The sequence below is a fragment of the Chelonia mydas genome, chromosome 9 (genome assembly GCF_015237465.2).
Source record: "Chelonia mydas isolate rCheMyd1 chromosome 9, rCheMyd1.pri.v2, whole genome shotgun sequence".
NCBI classification, from domain to species: domain Eukaryota; kingdom Metazoa; phylum Chordata; order Testudines; family Cheloniidae; genus Chelonia; species Chelonia mydas.
Window position 1 is genome coordinate 34,809,467 of NC_057855.1, and position 27,507 is coordinate 34,836,973.

Below are 27,507 nucleotides of genomic sequence, written 5' to 3' on the forward strand. Positions count from 1 at the left end.
CTTATTTACTTTCTCCTCATCAGTCATCATTTTATAGACCTCTATCATATCCCCACTTACTTGTCTCTTTTCCAAACTGAAAAGTCCCAGTCTTTTTAATCTCTCCTCATATGGAAGCTGTTCCAGGCCCCTAATCATTTTAATTGTCCTTTTCTGTACCTTTTCCAATTCCAGTATATCTTTTTTTTAGATCAGGTGACCATATCTGCACACAGGTCACATCTTGAATACTATCATAGATTTATATAGAGGCAATATGATATTTTCTGTCTTGTTATCTTATTAACAGAAAGCACAAGCAGAATGTTGTATGATGTTCCCACCTCTGAAGTTGCACAAGACATGCCATTTATATACCATCAGTCAAGGTTTGTGAGTGGCCGTGTGCCAGGGATAAAACCCTGTTAGGTTGAGAGAGTCTATTTATGCTTCTCAGAAAGTGGCCCTACCCTTGCCCAGGTGTGGTTGAGGAGGGGCGAAGGGCTCCATGTGGCCTCTCCCTCATATTGTGCATTCATTGGAGGCGGGAGGCATGATTTAGCTTTATAGCACTAACCCTCGCCCCACATTATCCCCCCTTTCTCCCTGAGCAGTAATAACTTCCACCCCTTACAGCTGAATTTCAGCATATCTAAGGATTGATGAGGAAAGGATGTTGCTCCTGTTTTTAATTACAAACAGGCTCCATTTGGTGTTTTCTATTTTGATTTTTCTGTTTCCATGTCTAGCCTTTGTCTTAGGTGTGTGCACATTCTTTCTGCTGTGTTAGGGGGTTTGCTTAGCTATTCATGTGTTCAAATGCAAGGAAAGATACTTATGTTTTCAGGCAGATCAAAGACATATGTTTAGGAATTTGGAATATGCAAGCGGGGAGAAAAACATCTTTAAAATGATGATACAATATAACTTCTAAGTAAAATATAGCGTTGTATACACATGTGCATTTGTGTGCTCTCAAAATCAATGTTTTTCAATTACACAGTAAAATACATTACAGCTGAAAAGTTAATTGCAATGGGCATCCATTAGTGTGGCTCGCCAATGACTTTTTCTTTTCTATTTCGGCGACAAACAAATTCCCTCTTGTTGGCAGCACTAGTTTCTGCCACGCCAGCAAAACTGCAGAAGTTTAGTTCTTGAAGAAAAAGTTTTTGACCTGGCTGATGGGTCTAAGACTGGAAAATTCTGGCCTCACAGCACAAAGACTAACAGCACAGCTGCTAAGAGACAGTTGCTACAGGGTGTTAGGCTATGCTATAGGGCTTTTAACACTGCTTAGTGGCTATTGAAAAGATCAGAACTCCCAAGTGTGCCTTTCACTGTGATAATATAAAAATGTGAGGTATTATAAAATGGAAATAGTGGGGTATGTGATGTACACTATATATTATACTAACTTGTGTGTGAGAAGTGTGGATAAGTAAATATCTAAATTAGGACCAGACATTTTTAGATGTTGAGCTGTTTAAAATGCAGACAAATCAACAACAGTCAAATAACATGGGACCCACAGGGGCAAGGATTGCTACATATACAGCAGATAAGGATTAATGGTCTATGGTTCTGACATCAGCTATCTAGGCAAAATAGGATAAATTAAGGACACGGGCCACTTTTTTTTTTTTAAGGATGCTTCAAATTAGCTTCCTGAATCCTTATTTATGCTCCTAAATTAAGGGCCTGATCCAAAGTCTGTGGAAGTCAATGGGAATCCTAAGCGGCTGGAATTTCAAAAGTGCTAAGCATCAGGCAGCATTGATGCCATTTTTAACTGCACCTCCGAGCCCCATTTAATTGCACTGGTGGAGAATAAACTTCTTCAGCTGGTCAGTTTCAGTTCTTTTGCTTTGTAAATTGGACAGGAAAGAAAAATGACTCCCAAGCTGCCACCTTGGTTTAGCTGGCAGGGAATGTTTACAGACAACTTAAAAACCTTTAAAAACAAAAGTCCCTCACCTCAGAGGCACAAATGCTACATTAACAAGAAATAGCCCAAGCAGTTGATATTAAATAAGAACCAAATTCAAACCATTGCCCATCTCTTAAACTGAATGTTTTTTTTTTTTTTAAGGTTTGAATGTTTTTGTAACTTTTCCCTTCCTATTTTCGCTGGCCTCACTGTCTGCACCTCTTAATTCCCATTAGGGCCACAAATGGAGACGTCAAAATACCACAAGAGAGACTGTTCTCAAAGCATTTCTGGTTCAGCTGGATGCAGGAAGCTCTGGAAATCACAGGACTAAACCCTTTCTTACAAGAGTTAGAGCCTAGCTTTGCTGAGCAAAGGTGAGTAGCTAATTTGGATAAGGTCTGTGACCCTTGTTGTTAGTCCATTGCTAACAGTAACCACAATGAGCCACTTAGGGAATAACTGATCTCCCAGTGGGAGTTCTGCCTGAGTAAGGATTGCAGGATTTGACTCATTAAGAACAGGAGATTAATATATATACATATATTGCACTGCAGAAATAAGTTACAGCAAATCAATACTTGGGAGAAGGACAGCATATAACTAGCTAGACTGAATTCCAATGAAATTCCCTGAATAGTAGTTGTCTGCTGCTACAGAAATCCCAGTACAAGGCTGAGAGATTTACATTCAAAGCATGGGACTGTGGTAACAAACAGATATAATTATTTTATAATGCCCAGGAGCCTGCAATTGTCTTGTAAAAATGGGTGAGCTACTTCCTTATTGTTAAGTGTTGATGTCAAGAGAAGAAAGTGATGTCAGAAAAATACACAGTAAAGTGTTTGATGCCATTCTGGGAATGTAAATACTTCTGTATATATATAAAAATAATCTGGAGAGGGCAATGGAATGAGAAGAGTTGGGAATTAGGTTGAACTGTTCATGAAGGAGCAATAAATCAGATCCTTTTTCCATCGGTAATAATACTTAAGCACTTTTAATCTTCACAGCATATGAACATTAACTAGTTAATCTTCCCAGTGCTCCTGGCAGGTTGATAAGTGACTAAGTCCTTTCTGTCTCAATTTTACAACTGATGAAGCTGAGCAAGAAAGGATCAGTGACTTCCCAGGGCCACCGGGGTGTGTCCATCAGAGCTGGGATCTAACAGCACTATGTTAAAGTATGCTAGGAAATCTTTAACGTGCACCAGAAGGGTCTACACGGATCAATTAATGTGCAACACATTAGTGCACTTGAGAAATCATGCCCCTTTGGTCCTCATAACATGTAGACAAGCCCATAAGTACTTATGTACCCATGCCCCCCAATTATCCTCACAACACCCCTGTGAGGTAGGAGGGACTGAGGTATTGGGAGATTAAGAGTAAAATCTTGTCCACATTGAGGTCAATGGAAATTTTGCCACTGATTTCAATGGAGTCAGAATTTCACCTTAAGTAACTTGCATAATGTCCCACTGGGAGTCTATAGCAGAGCAAGGGATTGAACCTGATTCTCCTGTGTCCCAGGTCCTAGCCACTGGATCTTTTTTCTCCAACACTGAAGTCAGTGGAACAAGAGCAAAATCAGGCCCAATGAATTATTATTTCCCAATCCAACATTACTCCAAAATCCTGTGTTTACTGTACTCTTCACTGAAAATCATGAGTAATATCTGTTTGCTCACTTTGGCACTCCTTGTCTGAAAGATATGGGAATATACTTGTGATGTTGTGAATTCAATGTTATTGATAAAGCTTTATAAAGAAATATGATAACCTCATTGCAGTCAAAACATATTAATAGATAACATAAGACTCTTTTATGAAAAAAGTACTTGGAAACACACAAGATAAATTTGTTTTAGAAAGGTGACTTCTGTAGCTCCATTTACCATCGAAGCGGAGGTGTCTGGAAACCTTAACTGGAACAGAATTCTAGAAAGTCCTATACTCTTCTTAGAGAAAATGGTAATAAACCCATAACTCACTTGCTAAGTTCTATAAATATTTATCAGATAAAACTATTATCTACCCTACAAAGATTAAAGGACACTGGGGCTTGGATGTGAGCATGCAACTGTCTGATTTGCCATGTGATAGGTATGCGTTAACATCAAAAAATCTTTAGACTTAAAATCTAGATCATGCAGCAACAACAAAATTATATTTGGATTCTAAAGAGAATGCTGTGAGTGAGTATTTTAACAGCACTAAGAGCTGGTGCTGCAATGTGCCCTTAGGATCTTTAGTATGTGTGTTATGGGACTGTAAAAAAGAATTAAAGGATAGTGGAAAGATACTATCATCGGAATAGGATTCACCCTAAATATTAGTCTTCCATGGGATCCTAAACTATTCATTTTGTGTGAACTTGATGACAACTCTTCAATGTTCTGAAGCTAACAAGAAGTAATTATTAAAGGTAGAATTTCCAAATGCCTAAGGGTATGTCTGTACTGCAAAAAAAGACCTGTGATGGTGCATCTCAGAGCCTGGGTCAACTGACTTGGTGTCACAGGGCTTGCACTACAGGGCTAAAAATAGACATCTGGGCTCAGGTGGGAGCCTGGGATTTGACCCCCAGAGAGGTGAGTGGGTCTCTGAGACCTGACTCCACCTAAGTCCAAATGTCTAAACTGTGATTTTTAGCCCCATAACATGAGCCCCACGAACCTGAGTCAGGTGACTCAGGCTCTGAGACTTGTTGCTGTGGGTCTTTTTCTGCACCTTAGACAGACCCTATGTGTCTTAGGATACTAAGGCCTGACTACACTACAAACTTAGGTTGACAGAAGCATTGACCGAATAATGTATGCGTCTACACTACCAGGTCCCTTCCACCGACCCATCTTGCCTGTTACATCAACTTAATTACTCCACCTCTGTGAGAGGCATAGCGCTTAATTCGATGTTGATGGGTCAACAGAGAGGCAGTATAGACACAGTGTTATGTAAGTCAACTGAATTGGCCTCCAGGAGGTGTCCCACAATGCTCCGCTGAGACTGCTCTAGTGATCGTTTTCCACTCCACTCCATAGCAGACAGGTTCACAGGGAACAGTCCCTCCCATGTTAAAGCCACGTGATCTTTTGAATTCCCATTTCTTGTTTGATCAGTGTAGAGATCATCCTAGGTTATCATGGTGGCTCAATGCCCCAAACGTGCTCCAGCCTGGAGTACATAAGAGGTGGTGGATCTTATTGGTCTCTGGGGAGAAAAGTCTGTGCAGGCATAGCTCCGATCCAGCCGTAGAAAAAGATCGTATGGGGCATGGAGGAGAAGGGCTACACCCAGGACATGCAGCAGTGCCATGTGAAAATCAAAGAACTTCAGCAGGCGTACCACAAGACAAGGGAGGTGAACAGTCATTCTGGTTCTGCACCGCAAACATGCCGCTTCTACAATGAGCTGCATGTGATTCTCAGTGGCGACTCCACCACTACCCCCAAATGCAGCCTGGATACCTCACAGGAGTTTGAATCCCAAGCCACCTCAGGCAACAACGAGGAGGAGATTTTGGAGAAGAGGAGAATGGGAGACAGGCGAGCAGGGGATCCATTCTCCCTGAGAACCAGGACCTATTTTTAACTCCAGAACAGTCCAGCCGGTTACAGGACAGCATCGTGGCTGAGCATGATGCCAGAGAAGGCACCTCTGGTGAGTATGCAATCCCAATCAAACTGTAGGGGTTACATGCTCTTATATTTTATGTTTAGTATGAAGAAAAAGTGAGGCGCAGTGGGTATCTGATTCCCAGTGGCCACTTCAGCTATGCAGAGAGCGTCCCCCGGAAAAGATTGTTTATGTGTACAGGGATGGCCTGAGAATTCTACATGGGGATCGCCAGGAAACTTTCATGGAGATACTCTGCAATCCTTTGCAGAAGGTTTCTGGGGAGGGCTGCCTTATTTCTTCCACCATGATAAGACACTTTCCCACACCACTCCAGTATTAATTCTGCTAGCATCATTGCGGTACACAGCATAGCAGCATAAGGACCAGGTCTGTACCCAGACGATTATAGCATTTGCTCCCTTGCCACCTCTGTTTCCCTCAGGAGATTGATATCACATAGGATCACCTAGGGGAGATGGTGGAAGTTTTCACTACAAGTGCTCATACTAGAAACAAGAGTACATGTGATTCTCCACCCATGGTGTTTTCAGGGATTGGCACTGACCTAAGAATCTGCAAGCCCAGGGTGACTACTACCAGCAGTGTTAAGGCAAGGGAGCGGGGGAGTTTCCCTGTGTTCTCTCGTGGCTGCAACCTCCCCCCACCCCTTGAGTTGCCTCTGACACAGACCGCACTTTGGGGGAGGCTTAATGCTGGTCCCCGGTCTCCACGCACCATCCATGTTGCTAAGTGAAGGGGCATTGTCCATTTGCCCACATGTGCTCCTGACACAGGTTGCCCTCAAGTTGCAGCACAAGGCCTGTCGCCCATGCCCCTAGGCTATACTCACCATGACTGGAATAGCAAAAAATGGTTAATTGAATAGCTAGGGATACTGATTATGTTGCATTCAGTGGAATAAGGAGAGTGATTTTTAAAGAGTAACTTTGTAGTAATCCTAGACCCAGGGTATGCACTGGCAATGGTTGCCTTGTGCTCTACATGGCCCTGCACACTTGGATCACAACAGCTCCTACGGTGGATTTACCAACTCCAAATTGATTCCCCACTGACCAGTAGCAGTCTGGCATTGCAAGCTTTTCAACACAGCAATTGCCACTCACTTCTCCACTGTCAGAGCAGGTCTCATTTTAGTGTTGCTGTGCTTCAGGGCTGGGGAAAGCTCTGCACAAAGTTCCTGGAAAGTGCCCTTCTGCATTCGAAAGTTCTGCAGCCACTGCTTGTCATCCTATAACTGCATAATGATGTGATCCCACCAGTCAGTGCTTGTTTCCTGGGACCAGAAACTATGCTCCACCATGGTCAGTTGCTGCATGACTGCCAGCAGCAATGGGGAATGGTTTCGTTCTATGGCTTGCAGCAGGGCTGCTCGTATGATATCACAGTGTTCCACGCGGCGGCTCCTGTCTCGGCTCTGGAAATACTGCAGGATAAGGCATGAGGTATTTGTAATTTTCACAGCAAGAGTGCAGAGCTGAGTGTGGTCCATGCTTCTCGGGCTATGGTGTACCCGTGGCTAATATCAGGATGAAGGGAGTAAACTGCATCATGGGAGGTTGAAGCTATGTTCCCATTCCTTCTTGCGACAAACTTTTGGTCCCAGGAGGCACTGCAAGCCCTTCCCCAAACCTCCTGCAGCATGTTGCACTGTGGGATAGCTACCCATGGTGCGCTGCTCTCTGCATCGATGCAAGTGCTGCTAGTGAGAGCACACTCCACCAACACAATGAGCTTGGTGTAGACACACCCAACCAATTTAATTACTGTAGTGGCTGGATGTTGACTTAAATTCAGTCAACTTAACTTTGTAGCGTAGACATGCCCTTCAGCTAAGTTCTCTCTAAGCTGCGTGGCCGCGCAGCAGCCTATTAAGCGCCTCTCAGGCTGCGGTGGAGAGAGATGCCCCTCCCCGCCAACCCCAGCCCAGCCCTGGATCTGCCAAGCCAGGGGAGAGGTGCTCTTCCCCTGACCCCAACACAGCCCAGCCTGGCCCTGCCGCAGCGGGGCAGAGGTACCCTGCCCCCAGCCCAGAACTGCCGTGGCTGGGGGAGAGGTGCCTATCCCCTGCAGCCCAGGTGCTTCTGCGGGGAGAGAGAGCTGGGGGGAGTCCTCTCTCCCTGGCGTAGCCCCGGGGCAGCCTGCACCCCAAATCCCTCATCTTAGGCTCCACCAGAGCCCGCACACACAGCCGGAGCCCTCACCTCCCCTACCCCAACCCTTTGCCCTAGCCCTGAGCCCCTCATCCCTGACCCCACCCCAGAGCCCGCACCCCCAGCCAGAGCCCTCCCCCTCATACTCCAACCCTTTGCCCCAGGCTTAAGCCCCCTCCCACACTCCGAACCCCTCAGCCCCACCCCCACCACATGAATTTTGTAATGTGTCACACACCACCTCCATATTGGTGCATGTAACAAAATTCATTCCACACATGCGTGGGAAAAATTAGAGGGAACGCTGCCCTTTTTGATGAGACTTAAGCTGCTAAATTCCTTGTCACTTCTGAGAATAGAATTTAGGCTCTTTGGAAAATTTTACCTTAAGTTTTCTGCTAGTAGCCAAAATCCGAATACTAATGAAAAGAGGGCCCTTATGCACTGCAACTCTAGAGGAATGAAGAAAAGATCTTAGCGATGGACTGTTGCTGTCGTGAATATTTTCAGGGTGTTAAACAAATTTGTTTATTTTTGCAGACAGCTGGGGCCAAAATCTGCCCTGATGTTTACCCCACCACACCCAGCTGCAGTGAATGCCATTGCACAGGATGTAAGTCAAAAGTCAGGGAAGAATTTGGCCCCTGGGCTGCATTTTTGATCTGCATGACTAAACATTTGTTTCAGTTCCCAGTGAGCATGTGCTCACATCCCAACCCCCTGCACAACTGGTACCAATTACCGTCCTGGTTGGCCATGGGAACTGAACTACCTTTTCCCAGGAGGTAGGCCATGCAACTCCGGCCGGAGGCAAGCTGGTGGGGAAAGGTGGGGAAGGTTGCATTACCACTCTTATTACTGATCTGAGGAGACACACGGAACTTCACTCTCCAAGCACCTTCCCAGAAGTTCTATTCACATGAAACATTTAAAAATAAGGGGTTTTATTCTTTTTTTTTTAAATCCAAGCATTCCTTTCTTTCCTTTCTCTTGCTGCATTATTATTTTGTTTCTTCTCCATTATTCTGTATAATTTCTGTTTAATCTTAACTATATGTATATAAATATGGTATATGTACCTGCATATAACATTTCAGATGGTTCTTTATCCCACATGCTGCTCTTACATAGCTGAAAGAATTAAAAAATAGAGGAACTGACATTGTACAGATGTAAACTGCGAGTTTTACAATTTTCTTCCTAGATTTTTCAATGCTTAATCCATGAAGAAATGACAATCATAGTTTTATTTCTAAAGTGCCAATTACTAAGGTGTTCAGGCCACCTTACAACATACAAATTTACATCTACCTAACACCTAGTGGGGTCTGAGATGGAAGAAGGGAAATAAGCCAAGGAAGGTTATAACATGACCTGTTTGGGGAAACATAACAAGGTAACTGCCCCCTTAAATGAAATTGGGCCCAGTGCTCCTGTTCCAATCCAGGTGTGCCCTCATTTGGTGTAATGGGGGCGGGGGGTAGGGAGGACGGCTCCGAGACCTATAAATGAGAGACAGCCCAAAGGGAAAGGGGAGTTCAGAACCCAGAGTCCAGAGACAGAGAGAACATGCTCAGAAGAGGAGCCGAGCTGGGCTCAGAGCTGCAGGGAGGGGATGCTGCTGAAGGAGGGAGTGGTGAGCATTCCCTACTTGAGCAGTGGAGCCAGGTCAGACTCATGAAAGTGGAAGGTGGTCCGGGGGGCTCTTTCAAACTTCCCCACACTGGAAAGCCATGGCCAGAAATGGCTGGAGTGGTCTGAAGGCTGATAGCTGTAGACAGAGTTGCCTACTGCTAGAGAACTGAAGCCAGAGGGCCAGAGAAGGCTGGGGAATGAGGGAGGTGTGAGCCCCTGGTGTCTCTGGATGAGAGCTAGAACTAGAGCAGAGAATGAAATAGGGTGGAATAGCTAGAGGGGCTAGGTGAGATGTGGTGAAAGAGTTGTACCGGAGAGCCAGAGCATGGTGAGACATTGGAGCCATGCCGGAGAACTGAAGCATTGTGAGAGACACCAGAGCTGTACAAGGTGTGTTGATGAACTGTTGGGTCTTGAAAAATTGAATGTACTATTTGGACTGCACTGGGGGATTCTGGATTATGACTGTGGGAATTTTTTAATAAATAACTCCAGAAAGTGCTATTTATATTTGGAAAGCTTATGTGGAGTTCCTGGAGGCTCCAGAAGATAGGGGAAACTGAAGCAGGAGCACTGGTTGTGCTGTGGTCTGCCTTTGGATCGTGTCCCAGGAAGGGGCTACCTTTTCACAAGTGTTGGAGAATGTGAGCAGGCAATGGGTCGCTGGGAAGAGGGCCACCCTGAGACACAAGGGGATGCCCTAAAGGAGGCCACCCTTTGACATGGAATACCATTTTAGGGTATTGTGTAAGGATTTGGAGATTTGAACCGAGAAGGATGTGAAAGGGACTGACTTTCATCTTGTAAACTTCTTTCTTTGCTACTCAAACAAATTCTTTTGTGCTGAAATTTGTCATGCTTGCTCTGTTTCTTTTGGCTAGTTTGAGCAATTTTGGGATTATGTGAGTGTGAAAAAAAAATCCCATTGTCCTCGTACATTCCAACTGAAATTTTTGCGCACTCATAACTCATGAGTAGCAGGAGCTAGGCTCTTTGGATGCAGTTTGTTTTATAGTCCTCACTGAGAAAGGAGAAACAATTGTAACTAAAAGAAAATTGATTCAGTATTTTTAAACACGCAGGATTGGATACTCGTTTACACTTGGGCCCGTTCACAGTGCTGTAGCAAAGTCCCATGAATAAGGCCCAGGAAGATTTTAATTTCGCATTTTTGCACATGCATGTTAGAGTTTTCTCTTAATCTTTCTTGTGACAAGTTTAATTTAAGGACGTCTCAGCTATGCCCTCCTGAGTTAAAGACTCCTCAGTAAATGTGCTTCAGCTTAGGGTGTGCAATGAGTTAGTAGCACTTTTCTTTTCCTGCTTTCTTTCAAACAATTAAGAGAAATAGAATGCTAACACCCAACATTCATTGAGTGTTCGAGTGAGAGAAATCACTTCTTAAGAGCCAGGAAATTAACCTTGTCCTGGAACCTGATTCTCCTCTGCCTCAGACCAGCAGCTGGCCCTGATTCCACAAAAGGTTCTGCTATCACTGGCCCTTACACTTGCACAGAGTCCTAATGACTTCAGTGGGTTTCCATGTGGGTAGAGGGATTCTAAGTTTGGAACCCTGTGCAGCATCGGGCCTTACTTGTAAGTGAGCCTGTTGAACTCAATAGGGCTATGTTAGCATAAGAACAGGGTAAATGATAGAACCAGGCCCCCTGTTTCTATCACAGTCTGGGAGCAACTGAATCTAGTTTTGATTCAGCCACTGTAGGAAGGATCCAGCTGTGAAATTTACATCTAGATCTCAGTTATTTTTCTGAGCTCCTCAAAGAGCAAAGCCATTTGGATCTGGGGTTCTGTTCTAGCGTATCTCTAGTTTTATAAATAATTTTATAATCTTTGATTTCTTCCCAAGAGATCTTGACTATGGGGTATTTATATAGGCAGCACTGATTGTTGTGAGTGGTAGATCCATTAGACAATTAGGCTGAGAGTTTCAAAGGAGCCTATGAGAATTAGCCACTGAATTTCCATTGAAATTAAATGGGAGTTTTATGTGTGGTTTCTGTGAAAATCCCAGCCTTAGTTTACATTGTGCTGTGTCAACTGGCCTCCTGGTCCCTTCCAGGGGGGAAGAGGATTCACCTGTGTGGGGAACAGGTGAGTTACTGCTGGGGTCCCCAGGGGTGCCCCATTGGTTGAGATTGCTGAGAGGATGCATTGAATCAGCGCATCCTACACTTAACCCTGTCCATGGCCCTTTCACGACCATGCCACCCACATTTTGGGGAGCATAGTGCCCCACAGAGGAGAGGATCCTGAGGCTGATTACTGACAGGTCCTGATTAGAAATGTTTCTATATCTGTGAGGTTGAGTAAGATGTTCATATGAGCAGTTTGCTTTGGCTTAGTCTACCATTTTGTGGTTACATGTGCCTTATTGAAAGTGAAGGAATTGTCCAGGAATTGAACCCTTGGAATTTACTCTATCTTGGCCATTTCCTTTTTTTGCCTGTGCAATGTGTATAGATTGTCAGCATGGTGTGGTATGTGGTAACCAATACATGCAGAGAGCCATTAATCTTCTTGTACAGCACTTTGTTAATATAAGATTTAGGGGTACGGTGGAATTCATTTATAACAGTCGTACCTTGTAGTAACTGTTTGGCTGTGTGCATCTAATACTTTCCAAAAGCCACTTTCTATTAATGCTGGCATGTGTGCCCCTTACTTATACTGTGCACTGGGGCAGTCAGCTGTAATGATCAGAATAGTTATTATCATTCCTTTATGTTTCAAAGGATAGGGAGGGATTTCATATCTTGTTGGGTACACTCAGCTGCAGGTGAAGAATATTACAGATATAAGAATGCCAATTAGACTGGAGTGACTTGCCTTGGTATTAAAATGCCTCGGAGAATTTGTTGCATCATTGAAAGATGCAAATTTTGCTTCTATGTGTGTGTGTCTAATTTGGGAAGTTTGCTCATGTACGGATATGGATTTAATGATCATTCAGATATAACACTCAAAAACAACAGCTGCCACAACCAATGTTTAGAAGAGGAATCCATCGCTGCTTATTATCTCTACACATGCAATTATGTGCAAAACAACTGTGAGTTTAGCATATTCCTTGTTTTGTTTAATTTCTAAGAACTGCTTTAATACACACTATGGAGCACTGTCTACCTAGATAGAAAAAAACAGAAATGCCAATATACTACAACTGTGAAGTTTATAGAATAAAGATGACAGTTATACATCAGTTTAACCACAGCCACGTAGCCCAAAATAATACAGTCTCCCCCACAACCAACCAAACAGTCCATTAACCCTAGGAGGAAAATGATTGATTAAACTTTATATTTTCACTGCCCGTGCAATTATAACACATCGCATTATGCAGAGGTTTTCACTATACTGCTAATACTCCCACTGGATGTAGGTATATTTTTTCTACAGTGTTTAAAGATGCTTTTAGCTGATACTTTTAGCAATTTAATCCAAACCAAAGCATTTATATCATGGGACTTGCCATTAATTCTCTCTTAGATGCCTTTTTTCCCATATGCCAAATTAGATATCATTCTGAAGGCATGCATTCTTAATTAGATTTTTTTTTTTATCAATGACTGGATTCTCAGGAGGTTTTTTGCAATGCATCGTTATTTTTCTCTCTCTACAGCATCTTTACCGAGTGGATTATTTAAACACAAAGAAACACTTTGTGGATTTTTCTTGTGACAGACCACAAACCTGTGAACTTCTTTTTTTTATTTTTAACTTGAAGCTGCTAATTGTAGGAATGTATAATGAATGCTTTATCCACGACAACAAGGTTACATGGTTTGTGTTTGGTGAATGTGCATATTTGGGGGGGGGGGAAATACATAACTGAAAGGCTATTAGCACTATGCTGTTCTTTACCATTGCACATGACAACTGGTATTTCAGTCATCATGGGAACTGTACATCTTATCTGGCATGGGTGGCTATGAAAATGCACCCCTAAAATTGACTGGAGCCCTACCATTGTCATTTGGGCTCACAGCTGGAATCTTGCTATTTAACTTTCACAAATACGTTATTATATCCAGATATTCTCATAACTGGAATGTTTGCACCACTAATTGGCACATTCCTACTTCAATTTGGTAGGGCATGCCAATTTGTAACATGACTCAAGAATTTACTTCTTAATGGTTAATTAGTTCACCTTTTCTAATTTTTTCTGCTCCCCAACCTCTCCTTTGTCTTGTCCCTGCCTACCTTTCATTTAGCATTTATAATCTTGTGTTATCTTGACTTCCCTGGGATTATTTCACATTTTTATCAATTGCGATTTTCCCTGACCTTTACGTAAATCAACAATACTTTGGCCTACATTGGATATGATGGAATGATTTCCTTTTAAGTTGCAGCAAATTGGTGTTATATTAGTGCTGCGTTTGTTACTGCAATATTAGGGACATTTTTAACAAAATGAAGAGTCTGGATTCAGAAATCACATACAGGATAACTGGTGACAATTATAGTACTGAGAGTCTTGGTGACACCAAAGATTAACTACCCGCTCCCATGTGTGAAAATGAGGCAGTGACTTATGACTTGTACAAATATTTATAAATCTCTAATTCAAAGAGATGGCTGCAAATCCTGCTGGTTCAAGTCTCAGCCAGTCTTTCGAGCCGGTTTAAGTCACATAGTTTTTAATCCCCATTTGAAGTCCCTCTGGTCTTTGGGTTTCTCTGAACTAAAAAGCCCAGTGCAAAACATGGATAAAACTGGGTGAGTTTTGCCAGAGCCATCATCAAATTGAGTGTTGATAGTGTCCTGGTGAGGCTGGTGACAGAGTCAATTCCACAATGAAACCCAAGGAATAAAATTTGCTGGCAGGCAAGCTCTTTTATTGGTTTTGCTCTTTTTAATGTCTCTGGAGATGCTGATGATGCAGTGCTCAGTCAGCTTTGTTGGTGGGCACAAAACCTGACTTCACGTGAGTTTAGAGTCCTGTTCTAACATTTTCACACAGCTCTCCTAGTACTTAATATGATCGCCCTTTTACCAAAATGACTGATGATAATGAAAAAAAACCCATGAGGGTTTTTCACCCTTCCAGAAATAAAATAACCTAAAATTATTTGTCCTTGAATTGTGCACAAGTATGATTTTGAAAATGTGACCTAACTAAAAATGTTAAAAAAGATGTATCCACACTTGCTAAGTATCTCTTAATTAACGTTATATTCACATTGCAAGTCCACACTCTGTTTCCCATAATTATAATAGTAATTGGCTTGTATATAGCGCTTTTCCTCTGTTGGTGTCATGGTGCTTTCAAAGATGGATAAACATAATAATTCCCAGTTTGCAGGTGGGGCAGCTGAGGAATTGTAAACTGGGAATAATGATGATGTTCCTCTACCTTTTTAAGCACTATGAGATCTGCAGTTGAAAGGTCTTGTGCAGCGAGTCATGCACATCAACAGTTATGGAGCGTGGTCCTAAGTAGCACAGCAGGAGAAGACAAAATCTAGTTCTACTCTTGTCCCATAATTGTGTGTCTATAATTTATTGCCTTTGAGGACTGTCTTATCATAGCATCAACTCATTAGTCATTTAATACAGGATAAGCTTATGATAGAGAATCTGTTTACTGAATGGCCTTACTGCAGAGCCATCTAGTTAATAGCATATTTTGAGGATTTGTCTTCCGGATATAGCTGTTAAACCATTTTATCTTTGGATTGTTCTACTCTTCTAAACAGTACAACTATAATGGTTCAAAATACTATATCTTACAATAAAAGGAGTACTTGTGGCACCTTAGAGACTAACCAATTTATTTGAGCATAAGCTTTCGTGAGCTACAGCTCACTTCATCCCTGTAGCTCACGAAAGCTTATGCTCAAATAAACTGGTTAGTCTCTAAGGTGCCACAAGTACTCCTTTTCTTTTTGCGAATACAGACTAACACGGCTGTTACTCTGAAACCTATATCTTACAGGGATATCTCCATCATTTATTATAGAATGTGATAGTATTAGTTTATAAGAATACTAACGTAATGTATTGCCCATCTTGCACAAAATAATAAATATAAGAGCACCTCTCCTTCCTACATTGTAAAGTCAGTTGGCACTGCCTGAAACTTTGACAAAGCCACAACATGATATACCCTCATCCACACAGCTGCTGCTGTTACCTGATATTAGTGATACCATTTCAGGGTTCATATCCCAGGGTACTGTGCATCACCAGGAGACACTTTGCTGTGTGGTGATGGTATTATCCCCTGCCTTCACACATTTGCTGATGGCAGTTCCTGATCACATCTCGGACCTTTGCCAAGCTGGGTGGAAGAGATGGAGCAATGGGATGATGAAGTGATTCTGCTCCTGCTCCGTCACAGGATAAATGTTTATGTAGCAGAGTAGGCAATCAGCAAAATGCCGGATGGAATTTGGGGAGAACTTTCTGACATGTCAAAGGTAGCCAACCTTGAGGGTCATTCAGTTCCCATGTTATAGAGCTGGTGAATGCTGGTATTGCCACAGTATGCCCGTGGGTGGACTGTTGCCTCCAGTGCAGAAGATAAAGCATGGTGTGGTGGGATCACATCATTTTGGAAACCTGGGATGGCCTGCAGTGGTTTCAGAACTCCTCAATGAGGAAACAGACTTTCATGGAGCAGTGTGAGAAGCTTGCGCCAAACCTCCAGCACCAGATCACTCGATTCAGGGAAGCAACCTTTGTGCAGAAGCGGGTGACTATTACCCTGTGGAAGCTGGCAACACCAAACAGCTCTTGCAAACGACTTCAGGGTTGGAAAGTCCACTGTCGGGGTCATGGTTGTGCAGGTTTGTGAGGCAGTTAACACTGTGATCTACTTCGAGTGGTTGCCATAAAAAAGTTCCAGAAATAATACCTGGATTTCAGAGGATGACATTTTCAAACTGTGCAGGGGCCATCATTAGTACCCCATCCCAATACTTTGCGCACCAAAAGGGGCAAGTGAGTATGTGAATTGAAAAGGCTATTATTGCTTTGTTCTGTTAGGCTTAGTGCACTGCAGAGGCAGATTCATGAATTCAAATGTCGGAAACACTGATGTCAGCGTGCTAAAGAGATTGGGATTTTTCCTGAAGGGGTAAGAAGGGACTTTATTCACCAGAAATGATGCGGTTCTCAACAGTGTGCCTGTGCCTACTGTTATTTTGGGGAACCCCACATACTTGTGTAACATCGACAGACCCCGGTCGTTGGTGGGCAGGCTCGAACCTGGGGCCTCTGGAGCTTAGTGCATAAGCTACAAGCCATATGGCCCTTAGCTAAGGCTGTAGAGCAGACTCATTAATCTCTCTCTAAGTGGTCTCTGTGCCACTAGATGGGACAGATCACCACACCCAGGACCGGTGTTCCCTCTAATTTTTCCCACGAATATGTGGAATGAATTTTGTTATGTGCACATCACCCCCATATTGGTGCACATAACAAAATTCATGTGGTGGGGGTGGGGCCAAGGGGTTCGGAGTGTGGGAGGGGGGCTCAGGGCTGGGGCAGAAGGTTGGGGTGCGGGGGGAGTGATGGCTCCGGCTGGGGGTGTGGGCTCTGGGGTTGGGCCAGGGATGAGGGATTTGGAGTGCAGGCTGCCCGGAGGTTACAGTGGGGAGAGAGGACTCCCCCCAGCTCTCTATCCCTGCAGCAGCATGTATGCTGGGGTGCGGGAGGGAAGAGGTTCTTCTTCCCTGGCCAGTCCATGCAGGGGCTGGGTTGGGGCTGGGGGAGGGGCGCCTCCCTTCCAGCCATGGCAAGTCCAGGGCAGGTCTGTGTTGGGGTTGGTGGGGAGAGATGCCTCTCCCTGTCGTGGCAGATCCATGCTGGGGCCAGAGGGGAGAGGCACCTCTCCCCAACACAGCAGGTCCATGCTGGGGGAGAGGCATCTGAGCCCCTGTGTGGGGCTTAATAGGCAGCTGCATGGCCGTGCAGCTTAGAGGGAACTTAGCCCACGAGGTGTGTGGGTTACATACTTCCCCTAGTTGAGGAAGCATGTCCCGATCTTCAGAGATTTCCCAGCTGAAATCCTAGATGAGCCTGCACTTGTAACACCAACAGACCCCAATCGTCAGCGGGCGGGATCTAAATGGGCACCTCTGGAGCTAAATGCATGAGCCTCTATTGCATAAGCTAAAAGTCATGTGGCCCTTAGCTAAGGCTGTAGAGCAGACTCCCTAATCTCTCAGTCCCACTAGATGGAACAGAACACCACACCCAGGAGGTATGTGGATTACACCTGCTCCTAATTTGTCCCAGGAAACCATACCCCAACATCAATGACCCTGGAAAAAAGGAATTCAATTACAAACACAGTAGCTGCAGAATGGTTGTGGAGTGCCCATTTGGTAGGCTGCAATCTTATTGGTGCTGCTTATGCACCCGGCTGCTTGCCAGTGTGGCCAGTGCCAGTAGTCTAATTGTCGACTGGTGCATGCTATGACATTTGTGAGGGTAAAGAGGAGTGCTTCTGTCCCAGGTGGGCTCAGGACAAGTCTGACTTACAAACTCTGTACAGTTTTCAGAGTAACAGCCGTGTTAGTCTGTATTCGCAAAAAGAACAAGCTGTAGCTCACGAAAGCTTATGCTCAAATAAATTGGTTAGTCTCTAAGGTGCCACAAGTACTCCTTTTCTTTTTGCAAACTCTGTACAGGCTGCTGGAACCCACCCATCTGCACACTAGGACTGGTTCCTAGTGGCCAAGGGAAATCAGGGATGCCATATGTGCACACGTCTTGGCCCAGCAGGGAGGCAGAGGATGACATCTGGCTGTGCCGAGGGACATTTTCACACCCTGGGTGGCAGCTGGAAAAGGAGGGAACATCGGCACACACTTATGGGGCTTTGTGGCTTTGTGAGAGTTTTGTTCCTCTGTAGCTGAAGGTCATTAGCTATTCCTTCCCGTGACTATTCACCCATTACAGGCAATTATCACTGGGTTAACACCTTCAGGGGTTGTGTTTGTGCTGTAGAGGGTGGGTGGCTGACTTGAAATGCGGTCATTGTGAAATGCTTTTGTCTTCACTGTTCACACTTGTTTACAGACCTCTGTTATTGGGAACACTCAATCTCCCTTAATGACCTTATCAACGTTTGCTTTGGTGTGTGCACATGTGCACCCATTCTTTCCCGTAACCATTCATTGTCAGCAGTGCTAACTGCAACTTATTGGCTGTTTTGGAGCACTAATCACTACTAAGGTTGAAACTGATAAAGGTTTTGGGGGCAAAGGACGGGGCCAGTTAAATATTTAATCACTTGGGAGTGGCAGATGTCTGTATTGTTGTTTTCTGCATGTGAACTACGCCAGAAAAACGTTTATCTCCCCATTTTCTCTGTTGTGAGTTATGGTGCATTTAGAATTAGTAGTACTTTCTGTAAGCACATAATACTAACACACTTTCCCCGCCCTTCTTGTGTATCCTTGGGTTTATGCCCAAATAAATTTGTTAGTCTCTAAGGTGCCACAAGTACTCCTCGTTCTTCTTGGGACTTTAGATATTTTTGAACCTGTGGTGTGGGTGGGTGTGGAATGGACAGAAAAGTGTTTTGCGGTATGAGGGCACCAGACAATTGCACCATTCCAATTCATGTGCTATGAATCACTGGGCCCCATCCTGAACCTGAAAACATCTCTATTCATCATACCTAGGAAGGAGGGTCCACACACAAATCAGGGAAACTACAACACTTTTAAAAGTACTATAAGGTACATGTAAGTAAAATATTTTTTTAAAAAAATATGGAAACCAACAAAATATAACAGGAACAATGGCCAAATGTTAATAGAGCTACACCAGTCTCCTTGCTGTACCCATGACAAGTGGGGAACGATGGGAAAATTATTCTTGAGGACAAATGGGGAGGTCTGCCTGCCAGGGTTTGGGAGACAGGTACTTGATGGGGTTCACAACTCCCACAGGCTCTTTGTTCCTATGCTGGACATTTGTGTGTGTTTGTGGGGGGGGGCTCCCTATGCAAGGAGTTTTAGGTGCCAGTGGAGTCCTGCAGGCTCCTCCTGGTCACTCAGGGAAGGGGAGGATGGATTCTCCACCGCAGCAGCACCATGAGGAGGTGGTGGTGATTCATGGACGGTGAAATGACCATGGCAGCAGGCAGACCCTGAACTCATTCAGTCACCAGGTCTATCAGCCTCTCTGTTAGGGATTGCTCCTGTTTCCTTTGGCATGTTCCATGTTCCTTCCTGCTCCATAGACCAGTTAATCCGTGTCTCTTCCCGTTGAAGAGGCCAATGCTCCTGTGCCCTTAAGGAACTCAAACTGCTCTTGGTTCTGCCAATAAGCAGCTCCTCCAAGGTTCTCCTCCTTCTGCCTCTGCTTTCTGTGGGTGCTGCTCTTGTCCGCCTGGTGGAATAGTTTCCCTTTTGAGAGCTGAAGGTCCTGCCAATTCAGAGACAAGGGTATCTATCTATCTATCTATCTATCTATCTATCTATCTATCTATCTATCTATCTATCTATCTATCTATATTTCTTTTGGAGTAAGCCACATGATATAACATACTGTAGGTGGCCAAAGTTTTGATACTTTTCAGCATTCCAGGCATGCAACTGTTAGACCGCCCTTGCTTCTCAGACAACTTTTGCAGCCCAGGAAGAAGGAGCCGAGGCTAGTAATGGTAAGATAAATGTACTAATTTTTTAAAAAGTTTTTCATAGTGTCTCCAAAGGGGTGGGAGTGGAGAGTGGCAGTTCCTTCCAGGGGCTGCTAGTTTGCCATGTCTTCTTTAGAGTCTGGCCAACATTTCCACTATTCCACCATTTGGAGAACACAGAAGTTTCCTACAACTGTCCCATCCCCAAACAGGGCCTTTTAAAATGTGTTTCTCTCCCTTCCCCTGGTCTGCGTTGCCCCAGGATCATTGCTAGGGCGCCGGGGCAGGTGGAGGGGCCCGGGCTTCCTGGCCTGGCTCTGGTTTCCAGCTTGGCCAGGGGATGGGCCCTCTGCGGGAAGAGGAGAGCAGGAGTGGGGACATGGAGGGGTGTGGCCTCCTGTCGTTCCCCCCCCCCCCGACTTTTAAAAAGAAACCGCTACCCCTGACCATTGCTGCCTACGTGCTGGCTGAGAAGTGCACAGACAATGGAGCACAATAATTGTTCATTAATAATTTGCTTTTCAATATAGTGTCTGCCAAATGCATAATAAAATAATTGATTTATAGCCATGTGTTGCTTGGGGACCATTGGATTGAAGTGAGGGCTGAGCTTAAAATCCGGCGTATAGCCCCAGAACAAGAAGGGATATAGGCAGGGAGGGTGAGGGATCCATTGTAACTGAGCAGCCTTGGGTTCTGGTTCCTGCTTGGGGTCCTCCTCAGGTTTATCGGACACTGACCACACATTGATCAGCACCCGTGTGTGGTCAGTGGGACAGGCAGCTGTTCTCAGAGCAGGATCCATTTTCACCCATATTGATCAAGAGTGCAGCAGAAAGCTGATGTGGTCAGCACAGCTACTACTGGTGAAAACAGCAAAGAGTGAGGATGGGGAGGGACCTTTACAGGGTGGGTAAGGGTCATGAGGAAAGAAAGAATTCAGTGTATTGTGGGACTGTGGGTAAACGATTACGGAAACTTGAGACTGGGTACATGCCCCTTACCCCCCTCCACACTGCACAGTGGCATGGGTTTGGGGCCAGGCCACAGCCCAAGGCATGTACTTACCCACACCCCTCAGGCATGCTAGCTTACTTGTGAATTATATAATTTTTATAAGATTCCATGGTCAGATTTCAAGTTAGGAGCACATTCATTTTGCAACCCCTGCTCCCCAAATTCTATCCCTCTCCATTGGAGAAATGCACTGGTACAGAAAGATACCAAACCTCTTACATATCTTCAGTGAAAAAATAGAACAAGCATCTCCCTGCTGATAAGGTTTTTAGAAATGTGGTGTCCATTCTTGTTTGATTTGAGAGAATATTGTCACTTCAATAAGAATTCAGAGGCTACTGTGGTGTGATTTTTTAGGTGAAGCAGTGTAGCTGCTCCTTGCAAACACTTTAACACATTGGCTACCATTCTAATTCTCTGAGTCTCAAGAAGTCTAGTACCTCTAGCCTGTAAAACATACATCTTTATTTGACCTGATGAATGTTTAGTCTGTTTCTTCTTGGCAAATGCACTTCAGCAAGGGTTTTCCACCAGATTGATGCTAAAGTGTTGTCTTTACTTGCCATCTGTCTGGACTGACTGGGGAAAAGAAGCAAAGTGGGCTTCGTTTAGGAAAAATATAAGCAGTTTACTTGACACAAAGAATGTATGAAAAGCAGCTGGGTCCAGAGGGGGAGGTACAGGGGAAAAGTCTGTTTTACAAAGATATTTTTTCTTGTTCATTCAATAAATGCATCTCATTTTGTTCTTATTTTGTTTTGTCTTGGAAAAAGTTACTAATTATTTCTAATGAAAATTTGTTTCCAGTCGCATTTGTTTTATTTATGGTTTTGCCCAGCCCAATAGTTATGACATTTTAAGTGTATGGTCTGCATAAGGATCTAATTCTGCAAATGGTTACTATTCACAAAGCACAGCACTTAAGAGTATGTGTGTACAGGACCTGACTCAAAACTGGTTAAGTTTCTCTTAGGCCTTGAAGTGCTTTTATGTTATTGGTGCCTTATTGTTTCCATCTTTGGTTGTACATGTTCTAGGGATTTGCAATTTATTTCTCTTGTGCATTGCCTTGCTTGTGAAAAATCCACTAGACACAGTTTGGATTGGCAGTGAAATCCTGTTCACAATAATTGTATCTGAACGTGCTCACAAGATGCTTTTTCCTCCAGCTCACCTCCACCCTTGGAAGTACTTGGAATCATCCTTGGTTAGAGTGAACTGGCCAGATGCCTTTTGCAATTAAATTTACTTTCTACCTTGACTGGCTGAACCTATCCCATGGTGAGTGCGCGTCTCAGTGAAAACCAATGTTACATGATTTCTGAAAGAAAGAGGGGCTGAATTTTAGTCGAACTGTCTGATCAAGCTGTTTGACCACAACCTTGCATATATATTCACAATGAGCCTTTACCACATGAAAATGAAACGCTGACCACTTGAATATGAACTTTTTTAAAACTTCAGGGCCTATAAGCCCCTAAAAAAGGCTCTCATACTCTTACTCATAAACTTCTTGCAAACTGAATTGGGAAGGTTTTATGCAGCTCTTATGTTTTCCCCTCTGAGAGTCCAACGCTGGAATCATCACTCATGTTGATAGGTACTTCCTCACATGAGTAAGAATTGCTCAGAATGAGCAGGGGTTCCAGATCTAGGCCCCATTTACTAGATTTCATAAGAACAGCCATACCAGCTGAGACCCAACTAGTCCCAATATCCTATTTTCGGACAGTGACCACTGCCAAATGCTTCAGAGGGAATAAATAGACCTGTGCAATTTATTGGGTGACGCATCCCCTATTCTCCGGTCCTAGTCAGAGGATTAGGGACTCCGAGAGAATGGGATTTCATCCCTGACCATCTTGGGTAATAGCCATTGGTGGAACTAGCCTCCATGAATTTATCTAATTATTTTTTTAACCCAGTTATACTTTTGGCCTTCACAACATCCCCTGGCAATGAGTTCCACAGGTTGACTGTGCATTGTGTGAAGTACTTCCTTATGTTTGTTTTAAACCTGCTGCCTATTAATTTCGTTGAATGACTCCTGGTTCTTGTGTTATGTGAAGGGGTAAATAACACTTCCTTATTCACTTTCTCCACATAGTTCATTATTTTATCAATTTCTAACATATCCCTCCTTAGTTGTCTCTTTTCTAAACTTTTCTAAACCCGTCCCAGTCTTTTTAATCTCTTCTCATCTGGAAGCTGTTCCACACCCCTAATCCTCTTTGTTGCCCTTCTTTGTACCTGTTCCAATTCTAATACATATATTTTTTGAGATGGGCTGATCAGAACTGTGTGCCGTATTCAAGGTGGTGTTATATATTGGCATAATATTTTCTGTCCTATCTATCCCTTTCCTAATGGTTCTTCCCATTCTGGTTTTTGAGTGCCACTGCACATTTGAATGGATGTTTTCGGAGAACTATCCACAATGACTCCAAGATCTCTTTCTTGTGTGGTAACAGTTAATTTAGACCCCGTCATTTTGTATGTATAGTTGGGATTATGTTTTCCTTTGTGCATTACTTTGCATTTATCAACACTGAATTTTATCTGCCGTTTTATTGCCAGTTGCTCAGTTTTGTGAGATCCCTTTGTAACTCTTCAAGTCAGCTTTGGACTTAACTGTCTTGAGTAATTTAGTATCATCAGCAAACTTTGCCACCTGAGTATTTACCCCTTTTTCCAGATCATTTATGAAGATATTGAATAGCATTCATCCCAGTACAGTTCCTTAGGAGACCCCGCTATTTACCTCTCTCTACTGTGAAAACTGACCCTTTACTCCTACTCTTTGTTTCCTATCTTTTAACCAGTTACTGATCCATGAGAGGACTTCCTTCTTATCTCATGTCTTCCTACTTTGCTTAAGAGCCTTTGGTTAAAGATCTTGTCAAAGGGTTTCTGAAAGTCCACATATATTATACCCACTGGATCACCTTTGCCCACATGTTTGTTTACTGCCTAAAAAAATTCTGGTGAGGCATGATTTCCCTTTGCAAAAACAATGTTGGCTCTTCCCCAACATATTGTGTTCATCTAGGTGTCTGATAACTCTGTTCTTTACTATAGTTTCAATCAATTTGCCTGGTAGTGAAATTAGACTTACCAGCCTGTAATTGCCAGTATCGCCTCTGGAGCCTTTTTAAAAAATTGATATCATATTAGCTATCCATCAGGCATCTGGTACAGAGGCTGATTTAAGACAGAGATTACATACCACAGTTCTTCTGCAGTTTTATATTTGAGTTCCTTCAGAACTCTTGGGTGAATACCATCTGGTCCTGGTGATTTATTGCTGTTTAATTTATCAATTTGTTCCAAAGTCTCCTCTACTGACACCTCAGTTCCTCAGATTTGTCACCTAAAAAGAATGGCTCAAGTGTGGGAATATTCCTCACATGCTCTGCAGTGAAGACCGATGCAAAGAATTCGTTTAGTTTCTCTGCAATGGCCTTGTCTTCTTTGAGTGTTCCTTTAGCACCTTGATCACCTAGTGGCCCCACTGATTATTTGGCAGGCTTCCTGCTTCTGATATACTTTAAAAAATTGCTGTTAGTTTTTAAGTCTTTTGCTAGTTGCTGTTCAAATTCTTTTTTGGCCTGCCTAATTATATTTTTACATTTGACTTGCCAGAGTTTATGCTCCTTTCTATTTTTCTCAATAGGATTTGACTTCCAATTTTTAAAGGATGCCTTTTTGCCTCTAACCGTCTCTTTTACTCTCTTTAACCATGGTAGCATTTTTCTAGTCCTCTTACTTTTTTAAAAATTTGGTATATACATAAAGTTTGAGAATCTATTATGGTATTTTTAAAAAGTTTCCATGCAGCTTGCAGGCATTTCACTCTTGTGACTGTTCCTTTTAATTTCTGTTTAACTAGCCTGTTGGTTTTTGTGTAACTCCCCTTTTTGAAGTTAAATGCTACTGTGATGGGTTTCTTTGATACCCCCCCCCGCCCCAAGGATATTACATTTAATTACATATGGTCACTATTACCAAGCAGTTCAGCTATATTCACTTCTTTGACCAGATCCTGTGCTCCTCTTCAGACTAAGCCAAGAACACTCTTTCCCCTTGTGAGTTCCAGGACTAACTGCTCCAAGAGGTAGTCGTTAATGGTGTCTAGAAATTTTATCTCTGTATCCCACACTGAAATGACATGTTCTCATCAGTATGAGGATAGTTGAAACCCCCCATTATATTGGGTTTTCTATGTTTGTAACCTTTCTCATCTCCCTGAGCATTCCACAGTCACCATCAACATCCTCATCAGGTGGTTGGTATGTATTCCGACTGCTGTACTCCTAGTATTCAAGCATGGAGTTTCTATACATACAGATTCTGTGGTACAGTTTGATTCATTTAACATTTTTACTATATTTGACTCCATGCTTTCTTTCACGTACAGTTTCACTCCCCCACCAGTGTGACCTATTCTGTCATTCCTATATATTTGTATTCTCGGGTTGTCATGTCCCACTGGTTATCATTGTTCCACCAACTATCTGTGGTGCCTATTATATCAATATCTTCATTTAATACCAGGCACACAAGTGGACCCACCTTAGTATTTAGACTTCTAGTATTTCTGTACAAGCACTTATCAAATTTGTCAATGTTTAGTTGTTTGCCTTCATGTGATGTAATTGAATGGGACTCTATTTTTGTTTGACTGTTTCTCTTCACCTCTTGTACTTATCAACTTCTAGTCTCTCCTCTTTACTATGATAGAGAGCATAGGTGCCACTCTGTTGCTGCTCTGGGGCAGGAGCACCCCTGGGGAAAAAATGGTGGGTGCTGAGCACCCACTGGTAGCCCGCCTATCAGCTCCCCTGACACCTGCCAGTGCCTCCTATCCACCAGCGGGCCCTGCGGATCAGCGCATCCCCCTCTCTCCCCATGCCGGCCACGAACAGCTATTTTGTGGTGTGCAGGAGGCTGCAGGGGAGGGGGAAGGAGCAAGGGCGTGGCATGCTTGGGGGAGGAACAGGCAGGAAGAGGCAGGGCGGCAGTAGAGCAGGGGCGGGAAGAGGCGGGGCGGGGTCCGGGGCAGAGCCGGGGGTCTTGTTTCCCCAGCACTTTGAAAAGTCGGCACCTGTGGTATAGAGTATCCCCTTTAATGAATTCTTCCCTAAGGAGTGACTCTATCCTAACCATACATTCCTCTGCACCTGCCGGCTTTCCCCCATCTCTTAGTTTGAAAACTTCTCTGCTACCTTTTTTATTTTACATGCCAGCAATCTGGTTCTGTTTTGGTTCCTGTATAGGCTACTCCTTTCCCAAAAGGTTCCCCAGTTCCTAATTAACCTAAATCCCTCTTCTGAACACTATCATCTGATCCATGCATTGAGACCCTGCAATTCTGCCTTTCTAACTGGCCCTGTGTGTAGAACTGCAAGCATTTCAGAGAATGCTACCACGGAGGTTCTGGACTTTAATCTCTTACCTAACAGCCTAAAATTGACCTCCAGGACCCCTTTCCTTCCTTTACCTGTGTCAGTGGTGCATACAACTACCAGCTCCTCCCCAGCACTGCACATAAGTCTGTCTAGATGTCTTGAGAGGTCTGCACCTGGCAGGCAATTCCCCATGTGGTTCTCCCAGTCATCACAAACCCAACTATCTAATCTAATAATGTAATCCCCCATTACTGTTATCTGTCTCTTCCTAACAACAGGGGTTCCCTGCTCCGGAGAGGTATCCCCTCTGCAAGAGATGCCAGGACATCATTTGGAAGGAGGGTCCCAAGTCCCAACTATGGGATCATTTCCTTCTGCTTCAGATTAATGTTCTCATTCCCCGAGACTTTCCTCTTCCTCAGCAGCACAAAGGCTGTCAGACTGGAGCTGGGACCATGCTACAGTGTCCCAGAAAGACTCATCTATGTACCTCTCTGTCTCCCTTAGCTCCTGCAGTTCAGCCACTCTGGTTTCAAGAATCTGCACTCCGTCTCTGAGGACCATGAGCTGCTTGCACCCACAGCAAGGTAATCATACATACTGCACTCAGTGCAATAAACTGCATAGCCCCCACTCTGTTGCTGGAATTCTGCCTGTATTATTTTTACTCTTGTAGAGATTTTTTACTTGTATGTGATTTTTTTTTCTTTGTGGGGGGAGGTTTAGTGCCCCAAGTTTAGAGAATGTTTGTTAGGTGTATCTGCCTCTCACAGTCCCTCTAAACTCCCTCACCAAACCCTGCTGTTTGCTAGCTCCTCTGGTCATTTACGAGCAGGCTTTCTGAACCCCCGTTCTCCCTGAGTTATCCCAAGCCCCTTGCCAAGGGATCAAACGATGACAGGCTAGAGCCTCATTAGGAAGCTTTCAGCCTTGCCTAGCTGGCCACTAGGTTCAGTGCACAGCCTCCCAAACAGACCACACTAGAAACTTCAATCAAACAGGCACAGGGCCAGCAAGCCAACACACAACAAACAAACGAACAGACTACAAACTCACTGAGGGTCACACCGTTGCTTCTCCTCCATCTGGAGAAGTGCCTCTCAAAACTCCCCTGTTTGCT

General features: G+C 43.8%; 1 long non-coding RNA gene across 1 annotated transcript; it reads left to right on the plus strand.

Annotated features, from left to right (window-relative positions):
* Window positions 1-1,874: 1,874 nt before the first annotated feature.
* LOC122461654 lies at window positions 1,875-27,058 on the plus strand. Its single transcript, XR_006283736.1, has 3 exons — window positions 1,875-2,286; window positions 22,149-22,260; window positions 26,895-27,058. It is a non-coding gene; the product is annotated as an uncharacterized LOC122461654 (long non-coding RNA).
* Window positions 27,059-27,507: the final 449 nt, after the last annotated feature.